General features: G+C 39.8%; 1 long non-coding RNA gene across 1 annotated transcript; it reads left to right on the top strand.

Annotated features, from left to right (window-relative positions):
- Positions 1-2781: 2781 nt before the first annotated feature.
- On the top strand, positions 2782-8896 carry LOC136443270 (uncharacterized). The gene is made up of 2 exons (XR_010757119.1): positions 2782-3118; positions 8478-8896. It is a non-coding gene; the product is annotated as an uncharacterized lncRNA (long non-coding RNA).
- Positions 8897-9231: the final 335 nt, after the last annotated feature.

The following is a 9231-nucleotide window of genomic DNA, read 5'->3' as shown; positions in this document are numbered from 1 at the left end:
AAATGGAGCCTTCTGATTGGTTAACGACATCTACCTATATGATAATAGATGATAGATAACTTTATTGCGCAACAATTGTACAAGGTACAAAGTATGGCTGGTACATAACTACAGTTCATGCTATATATATCTGTTAAGTGCTTATCTACCTAATACGAGAGTGTATAGTATGGGTTTAGAATGGGTTCTTACAAATATTAGAGGAATTTCTATCGTCTAAACATTCTTTAATATATTTTCCTATGGCGTTTCCTATGTATACCATGCAGGGGTTGTCACATGTCAATGTGTTTTTAAGTTTGCTACAAAATGTATTTAACGTTAAGTCCATTGAAATAAATCCTGGTATATAAGATGATAGCCTTGTGTACAGTGAATGACGTATATAAGAATATTTGGGCATACCATCAAAAAGTGATATTCGTCTTCAATTAGCTCTGGACAAAATGGACAAAACCTTCTGGTCGATAGGAATTTTTTGGAATCTTCCGGTTTCTATTCTTAATTTGTGACTGATTCTGAGTTTTGTGATTGCCCTACGTACGTCAAGTCTCTTTATGTTTGAAATGCAAATTTATTGCTTGTAATGCTTGTTCAGGGTAGAAAGAAAGGGAAGTTTGGAATTGTTTCGAATAGAGCAATGCCAATTTTGTACATACATATCTTGTCGACGTTGTCGTAACTGCGTGGAGATTGTTTCTATATGGTAAGACTTCGAGTTCTGCCACATATGTTCAAAACCGTTGTAGTTGAGAATAATTTTACATGGACAATCCTGTCATGTTCTCCGAATAGAACTGTATTGTATGCCTCCCGAAGTAAGGCATCTTGTTATGTTGTTCGTCATGTTGTCGTTGTCATTGTATGTACTGTTATGTAATGTATTCGTTGTAATGTTAGAAGTCCAGGAAGCTTAGGGCACATCACTAATGGATTTTCTTAATAAACCGATAAACCAACCAATCTTCGGGTAAATTAACTACACGATGCCAGTATTATATTTGTGCCAGTATGTGCACAAGTTGACTGTATGGTGACAAAGGGGAGCAGCGGGTGCAGACTGCGACGGGCTGGTCTCCCGACAGACGACCTCACCGCCATCTACTGCGGCTATGTTCGTCCACTTCTCGAATACGCCGCTCCTGTCTGGAACGCCGCCCTCAACAGCAAACAAATCAAGAGACTTGAAAGTGTTCGGAAACGTGCCTGTAGGGTTTGGTTGACAGTACATTGCATATCGGGATGCCTTGCAATCATTGAACCTACAAAGTTCTGATCGCCGTCACGACCCCTGCTTGAACTTCGCATAAAAAGTGAGACAATCACCACGTTTCTCTCTCTGGCTGCCCCCGACTCGAGGAGAACAGCATGGCAGTGACAGCTAAGGAACTCATTTCACTACTCCCAGGCCAGGGAAACTAATCGCTACACCACAAGTGCGATACCAGCACTGACCAGACTCCTTGTCGGACTGCAGAACTAAGCCGTTATCATTTAGTGTTGGACAATATAAGCTGCTTCGTTTTGGCACAGAGACCCTGCTTTCAATGTGATTCTCAGTAACTCTCACGTCATAAGTTTTAAACATGTCGATAACGACGATTGCGATTGTATATATACTAAGCATCGTATGATTGATGTAAATTTTTATTGTAAAATTCGGCACAATTCAGTGTTCACTGCAACGCCGTTTTTTGTCTAGGAAACCCTTATTCAACGAGTTGACCTGCTGTGTAAATAGGGGTTATTAGTTAGGCCTTGCTTTGAAGTGTCTTGATGCACATAAGTTAACCTTGCATTTATCTTTATTTCAACACGTCCTATTGTTTAAAGTTCACCCTTTGACAGTTTTTTCGGACCACTGTATGTTATCTGTTCTCATCAATACAAACACAACAAATAAACATCCTAATGAAAAATACAATAGGCCGAAATCCAAAGCTTCTCATCAGAGATTTCACTGGAACCAGTCATCCACGGAAACATTTTCTCAGACTCTATTACAATCCCATTTAAAAAATAGATTAAATTCGCTCTTATTCAAAGCTAATAGTAGCTCAAATTCTAAAGAAGAAATCGAAGTTTTTGTATAGGAATTTAGCTCAATTCTAAAAGACGCAGGTACTAGATCATTGCCAATAAAGAGAACAAATTGTAAGACTACAAACAATGGTTCGACAAAAGCTGTACTGAACTAAAGCGAGAGGTGAAGAACCTCGCTTCCCTACTTGTAAAACAGCCATCAAACCCAGATATCAGGGGTATATTCTTTAAAAGGAAAAAGGAATATAGAAAACTCATAAAAAAGAAGAAAAGGGATTTTCATAATTACATAATGACACAATTGTCCGTTCTAAAAGACAAAAATCCTAGTGCCTTTTGGAATCTAGTAAACAAATTAAAACCAGCAAAAGCGCAAGAGAACAATATATCAGATGAAGAGTGGCTTAATCACTTCAGCAGTGTAGACAAACTTTTTAACAATGCAAAGGACTGTCCTGACTCAGAAAATGATCCGCAAATTTCAGATAACGATTCAATAAATTCATCCCCGTCCACTGTAAACCCCTCTACCCTTGATTCCCCAATAATCATTGGGGAATTAACCACCGCCATTTCTAATCTTAAAAAATAATAAATCTAGTGGAACTGACATGATTCTAAACGAAATGTTGAAATCTGGTAAAATGATATTGAAAAAGCCACTCCTCCAGGTATTTAATATGTGTTTACGAAATGAATATTTTCCTGAGGAATGGTCTCTCAGCCATATCGTGCCAATTCACCCCATACAGACAGCGTTTACAGTAACTATGGGATAACGGTGTGCACCGTTAGTCAATAGTAACGGGGCTGAGATGTCCTCCTTTCCTCCGGAGATGACAGCGTTAGTCGATAAAGTCGGGCCAGGAGTAACGGCGGATCGTATGGTGGCGGGCTAGTGGAGGCACGATGCATGTCGGGAATGACGGGAATGACCCCAGCTAGAGAAGTGACCTCAAGATGGCCGCTCTCGGATCGCAGCCCAGTCCTCGGCGCTTTGAGGAGCTAGCGTACTGGAACAAACGCCTGGATCTACCTTTCCAAACATATTCATTTCACTTAACCCCAACTGCAGGTAAGTTAGGTCTAACCCCAGGGTCAGCTTTACTCGTTGATAACAATTACGCCTGGAACTATCCTTCCAAACATATCATTTTCACGTTTTCTACTGGTAACAAAACAAAACAAAACAAAACATGTAACGTTACCGGACTAATATATAACGTTATATACAAGCCCTGCAACATTCGCCACGGCTAGTACATGTAGATCTTACCACAGGGTCTAGTTTTCTAATTGTCTAATTCAACTTAGTCGTGGAAGGAAATAGAAACAACAAGGTGATCAAGGTTGACCTAGAAATTATAGTAGGATTGGGAAGCAGTAAAACCAAGGACATCCTACAATGTATATAATGACCTTGAGTAAACTAAATCATGTCACAGATAGCCAGGGCCTTTTTAGCCATAAGTAATAATTACCTGGCGTCTAACCTAATCTCCAAGTAGATCTATCAGTAGCAAGGCAGTATCAGTAGGGCCTACTGAACCAGTATCCAAAACTGCAAAATAATCCAACATTCAAAACTGCACTCGGTGGCCTTTTCATACTAGTGATGAAAGGGCAAGGACAACAAAGCCTTGGTAGTATATTTTTCTAATCTAATAGATTAAGAATTTGGGTTCATCACAATTTTCCTGAGCTCGAAACATTCTGCCTTTTTACCAAAATACACAGGAATACGCAAATATGTATAAAGGAGAGTGAAATCTACCGGAATATACTAGGCTTTGATCAGTAAATATCACAGGCTGCTATATTTTGGCATTAAATAGTGTATTCATGTCCCAGGGAACAAGAAATTACTATGATCTTGAAACTACTGATGGTGATGGCGACCCGACCAGGCCCCCATGTTTTTATTGCGGATTACAATGTTGAGCCGCCCAGTTATTTATTATAACATGTATAGTGATTTCCAGGGTCATATATATGTTATTCTAATTTCTATGCCAAAATATAGCAACCTGCGATGTTAACTTATTGAATAGTTCCGAAATTTCCTTTTTTGTATTCCACACTGTGACCCCGCTAAACAAAGATTGTAATCCACAAATTATGAAAACAAACATGTCGCCTGGCCGGGTTGCCATTGCCATCAGTAACTTCGTGATTCAATGATTTCTTGTTCCCTGGGCCATGAATACATTATTTCATGCCAAAATACAGCAGTCTGATGTTTACTCATTCAAAGCGTATTCTGGTAGATTTCAGCCTCCTTTAAGGCTTTATCATTTATGGGTATTCTGGTGTATTCCGGTGTATTCTGGTGTATTCGGGGAAAAAGGCAGACCCGCTCGAAACTGTTTAAAGCACTGCTACTGTGCATGCCTACACCAAGTACCTCACACCAACTTCCAGATTCTGCCTGCAGCTCTGAACAAGAGCGATGGCATTCTATTTAATCTAATGTTGTGCACCCAAAGATTTCTCTATGCACCTAAATTGTTAGGCTGGGTGCACCGGTGCTACACACCTATCCTCAAAATTGAATTTCAAGCCCTGCTAGCTAAGCTGGATGATATTTTGCATAGCTCTTTGGTCGAGGGATCTAGTACATTGTATACTTGTAAAGGCCTAGGAAAAACATGCTTTCTCAATCCGGGTTCTCAACTGACCCTGGCCAAAAAACTGACAACCCTAGCTTTTTTGGCGGCCGCTGGCAAGGGACACAATAGTTTCAATCTGACATCTGAGTAATGAATTTAAAAATAGACTTCTTGTATTTCAAACTCAAACTTTCAAACGTTTTATGTAGGAGTGTATTCCTTTTTTTGTTGTTAACTTTAAGTTAAGTTTATTAATATACTTGTGCTTGTGCAAAGTACTAGTATATCTCTCTGAATAATATTATGTTGAAAATACCAGTGCTTCAAGTGAAATCTAAAAGAAAAAGAAATAACAAACAGAATACCTAGCTACCAAAACTGGAAACAGCACTTTTTCCCTAGGCCTAAGGCTCATGTAATATCATAACATGGCTCTAATAAGTCTACCGGGACCAGTTACGGTAAGGCACCATACAATATTTGTATTTTGCAGACCAGTTAACATGAAGGCGCTTAATTTAGATTAATTTGCTATTAAGATAGTTGTATGGCTCTTTGGTCCAGAGACAGGGATATATTCTCAATCTCAAATTGATACTTACTCTCCCCCCACCATCACTGAAAGGTACTGAACTGTATTTCAGCAGGTTTCCAGAAAAGGTGACTAGGCTAGGAATAGTGGGCTACCTTAGCAGGCTACCTCCCTCCACTTTTAGGGCCCTATTCACAACAATTCACATTTTTCACACTTTCCAATATTCAATGCCAGGGTGCCGCAAAATTGATTTTACAACAATTCTTCTTAGCGTGAGAAAAAAACAACAGAAAACCCAAGTAGGAGGGTGGTAGAACACAGGAAGGTACATTTCTTTTGTGTTAATTCTCATCAAATACAATACTTTATATACTGGGGGAGAACAATGTTTTAAGGTTTTTAGCGGTGATTGTCTATACAAGCAAGGAGGTTTATCTTGATAAGTTGAACTGTTTCATTTCAAATCCGGCAATGCTTTCCTTCCAAAGACTTTTATTAATAATGAGCATTGCATTGATTTCTAGGCGATTAGAAGTCATGAATAAACTGTGCTTACCAATTTGAAGCGTGCAGAGTCTATTCCTTACTTTCACGCTTAGAAGAATTGTTGTAAAATCGATTTTGCGGCACCCTGGAAGTGCATCTTGGGAAGTGTGAAAAAGGTGAATATTAATCCAGGCTTGGTATTAAAGGGATCACTCCAACAATCCACCTGTAGACTGCTCCCTGTGATAATTCCTCCCCCTCCATACTCATCCTAGAGACATTTACACCCCAGTTTATGCTAGACTATATTTAGTGCAAATGAACCAGCGCATTATGGTAAGTGACTTTTAGTCTTGGGAGACGGCTGAATATGTGTCTGATGACAGGTTGGCAGAAAGACCTGTCCAATCCGGACAGCGGAGAAATCTGTCTGGTCCGGTTAGACAGATGGAGCCCCCTGACCATCTGATGTATTGCCGTATATCCTAACATTAAGTGCACTGATTGGCTAAATGGGGTTCTGCATGCAAATCTCATTATTCATGCAGCATTCAGAAAGATTAGCGACAGTGTTGTCTTTTCAACTTCCTTGGCGACACAGCTTAGGCAGGCAGTAAATTTCTGGCGAGGTCTGATCATATGGCTGCTAGCAGGTCACCGAGTGTCACCACAATTAGCCAATGACAGACGAGGTTTTGTGGGTTATCATCATGCAAAATACTAAGAGGGAGACTGATTTGTGTTATCAGTGGTGATTTAATCTTAGCAACAAAAAAACAACTTCTTCCCGCTGGCACGCGTTATTATACAAGCCTGCGTGGGGCAGCACGCAGCACGTATCAACAATGCATGTTTCACACTAGGGGTGGGTACCGCTACAGAAACTTCCGGTCCAGGTCCAGTGGGTCTGTACCAGATTAAAGTAGTGCAGCAGTACATTATATTTTAGATAGTGAGACCTACAAATTATGTTCAAATTGTATGTCAGAATGAAATAGCTATTTTCAGTGCACACTATTAAATGTGCAGAAAGGAAACAAAGATGTAACAAAACATTTTATTCCAAGGTAACTTTTATCTCACAAAAGAGATTCAGAGGAAACTTGTCCTTCTTGGGGTACAATGTAATTGACAACTAGACATCATGACCAACAAATGATCCTACTTTAGAGGCTTAACAGTTTTCAGCAGTTCTAAGAATTTGCTAGCTTATCATGATAAAGCTAAAACAAAAAGTAATATGACTATGGGCACATGATATAATTTTTTAGGTTCACAATTTGTCTCTACATGTAACTAGACTCGCCTCGCCGTCTGTTGACTTATCCTTTAAGTGTTACTAGATATCATTCACAGCTAACGTCTTTGAAAGAGAGCAACCATGAGTCGTTAAATCTGCTGTTATTATGTGACCACCTATTTCACACAATGAAACTAGCGGGGCCATGTGAGCCACGCCCGGCACCCAAACTCTGATCCTCCTGCCTATGGGCTTGTATTTGTGCCACAGGACCCCTCTGTTCGATATGACTCTTTCAAAAGTGTTCGAATTAAACGCACACGCAAGCGAAGAATTATTTTTAAGCTAATAAGTCATTTCAAGATGTATGCTTTGCAATGAGTTAGTTTAATATGTAGCTGTGTCACCAATAATGTTGAAAATACTACACTCTCGCTAATCTTTCAGAATCCAGTGTAAACAATGAGATTTGCATGCAGACCCCCAACCATCCAATCAGTGCACTTCATGTTAGGATTTACGGCATGCAACACGACGGACTGCTTGCAATTCTATCGCCTTCTTCCAGGAAGCTCAACCTGTCAAATGGGACCAAACAGGTTTTTTCTGCTGTCCAGACCGGACAGGTCTTTCCGCCAACCCGTCAGATAACTCACAGGACCTGATTATCTACATAACTATTACTAGTAATGTAGTTAATATGAGTGTACCACAGAAGATCATTGGAGTGCTGTTCTCAAACTTCCAAGTTATTGGTGGGATCTGAGTCACCTGACACTGTGAGGAAATATTTGCATGGCTAATTAGTACATGTAATATTTGCATGACTCTTTGGTCTGGACACCGGGTAAGGTACTGTATGTGTAACACTTGTATGCATACATGACTCTTTGGTCTGGACACCAGCCAGTGCTGGAAATACTGGGTCATGTGCACTTTTGTACTACCAAAATTGAAGCTGTGCACCTAATGTTAGTCTGCATGAATGTTAGTCATGAATTGTAATAGCAGACAGTGAGTCATCCAGGCCCCCTGGGGGCATTTGTCCTAGAAAACTGGGACAGTCAGCCACAGGTGTCAGACAGATGTAGTAAGTTCAGTTGTATATAGCCAAAATTTCCACAATTGGTTGCTTTTCCTTGGTTTTGCAGAAAAAACACACATTTTATTCTAACATGGAAAGACCAAACATATGTTTGTACTGCAATGAAAAAAGAGGGACAGTCACATTCCAGAAAGACCACTGCAAGAAGTTGGTAACAAGAGCAAGAGGTAGACATCAATCAAGACATTCTAGTAGTTAATGCAGGTCAGCTGACAGTTCGTAGACATATAAAACTGCTATCTCTCTGGTCACACTCCTCAGGTAAGGTACTGCACAGATGATATTTGTATGGCTCTTTGGTCTGGACACCAGGTAAGGTATTGTTTAGGAAATATTTGCATAGTTTGTAGACCTGGGAACTGGATTAATATTCTTGACATTTGCACGGGTGACTGGGTGTTAACTTAAGTGTGTTATTAGAAGTACATAACTCAGAACATTTCTCTTTTTTTTCTCCAGGGATTGATGTCTGAAAAGGTGAAATGGGAGATGGAGCTCTTTATGCATCACTGTCATCTGTCTAGAATGGTCAAGGCACCAGCATTAATTAGTAACAACATTATTGGTCTGACTGAAGAGAATATTGAGAAGATGGAATCGACATGTGCAATGGTTAGAAATAGAGTGCCATAATGAACTGTAAAATACCAAAAGTCTGTTGGTTTGATTTGGTCCCATTCATGCCTAGTCCTCTGAGTGGCACATGTCTAGGAATAAGTCTCTAAAACTGTATAAAGCATATAGTGAATGTACTCTGTATCAGCTCAATATTTTGCATCCTGCTATACCATCAGTACTAAGTGTGATACTTTAAGTATGCTTCTCCAATAGGAGTAACAGTCGTTTTTAGAGCATTTATTAAAACTACCTCTATTCACGCTATTGTTTCAAATATCTTTTGTCGACAACGTTGCCCAACAATAGTGCAATTGAGTCTGTCCAGACATGCCGGTCACAGAAACGTACATTTTGACCAAAGAAACTCAAGTGGGGCACCCCTGAACGAAAAATTAGATTTTTTTGAATTTCGATGACGATAACGGATTTAACCAACAAGGGTGTCATTGAGTCTGTCCAGACATGCCGGTCACAGAAATATTCATTTCGATGTACTGAATTCTATGGGGGACCCCCCTGAATGGAAAATTAGATTTTTTTTAAATTTCGATGACGGTAACGGATTCAGCCAACAAGGGTGTCATTGAGTCTGTCC

Source organism: Branchiostoma lanceolatum, chromosome 10, assembly GCF_035083965.1.
Source record: "Branchiostoma lanceolatum isolate klBraLanc5 chromosome 10, klBraLanc5.hap2, whole genome shotgun sequence".
In the NCBI taxonomy this organism is placed as follows: domain Eukaryota; kingdom Metazoa; phylum Chordata; class Leptocardii; order Amphioxiformes; family Branchiostomatidae; genus Branchiostoma; species Branchiostoma lanceolatum.
Note: the sequence above shows the minus strand (reverse complement) of the source record. Positions and strands in the feature narration are given on the sequence as shown.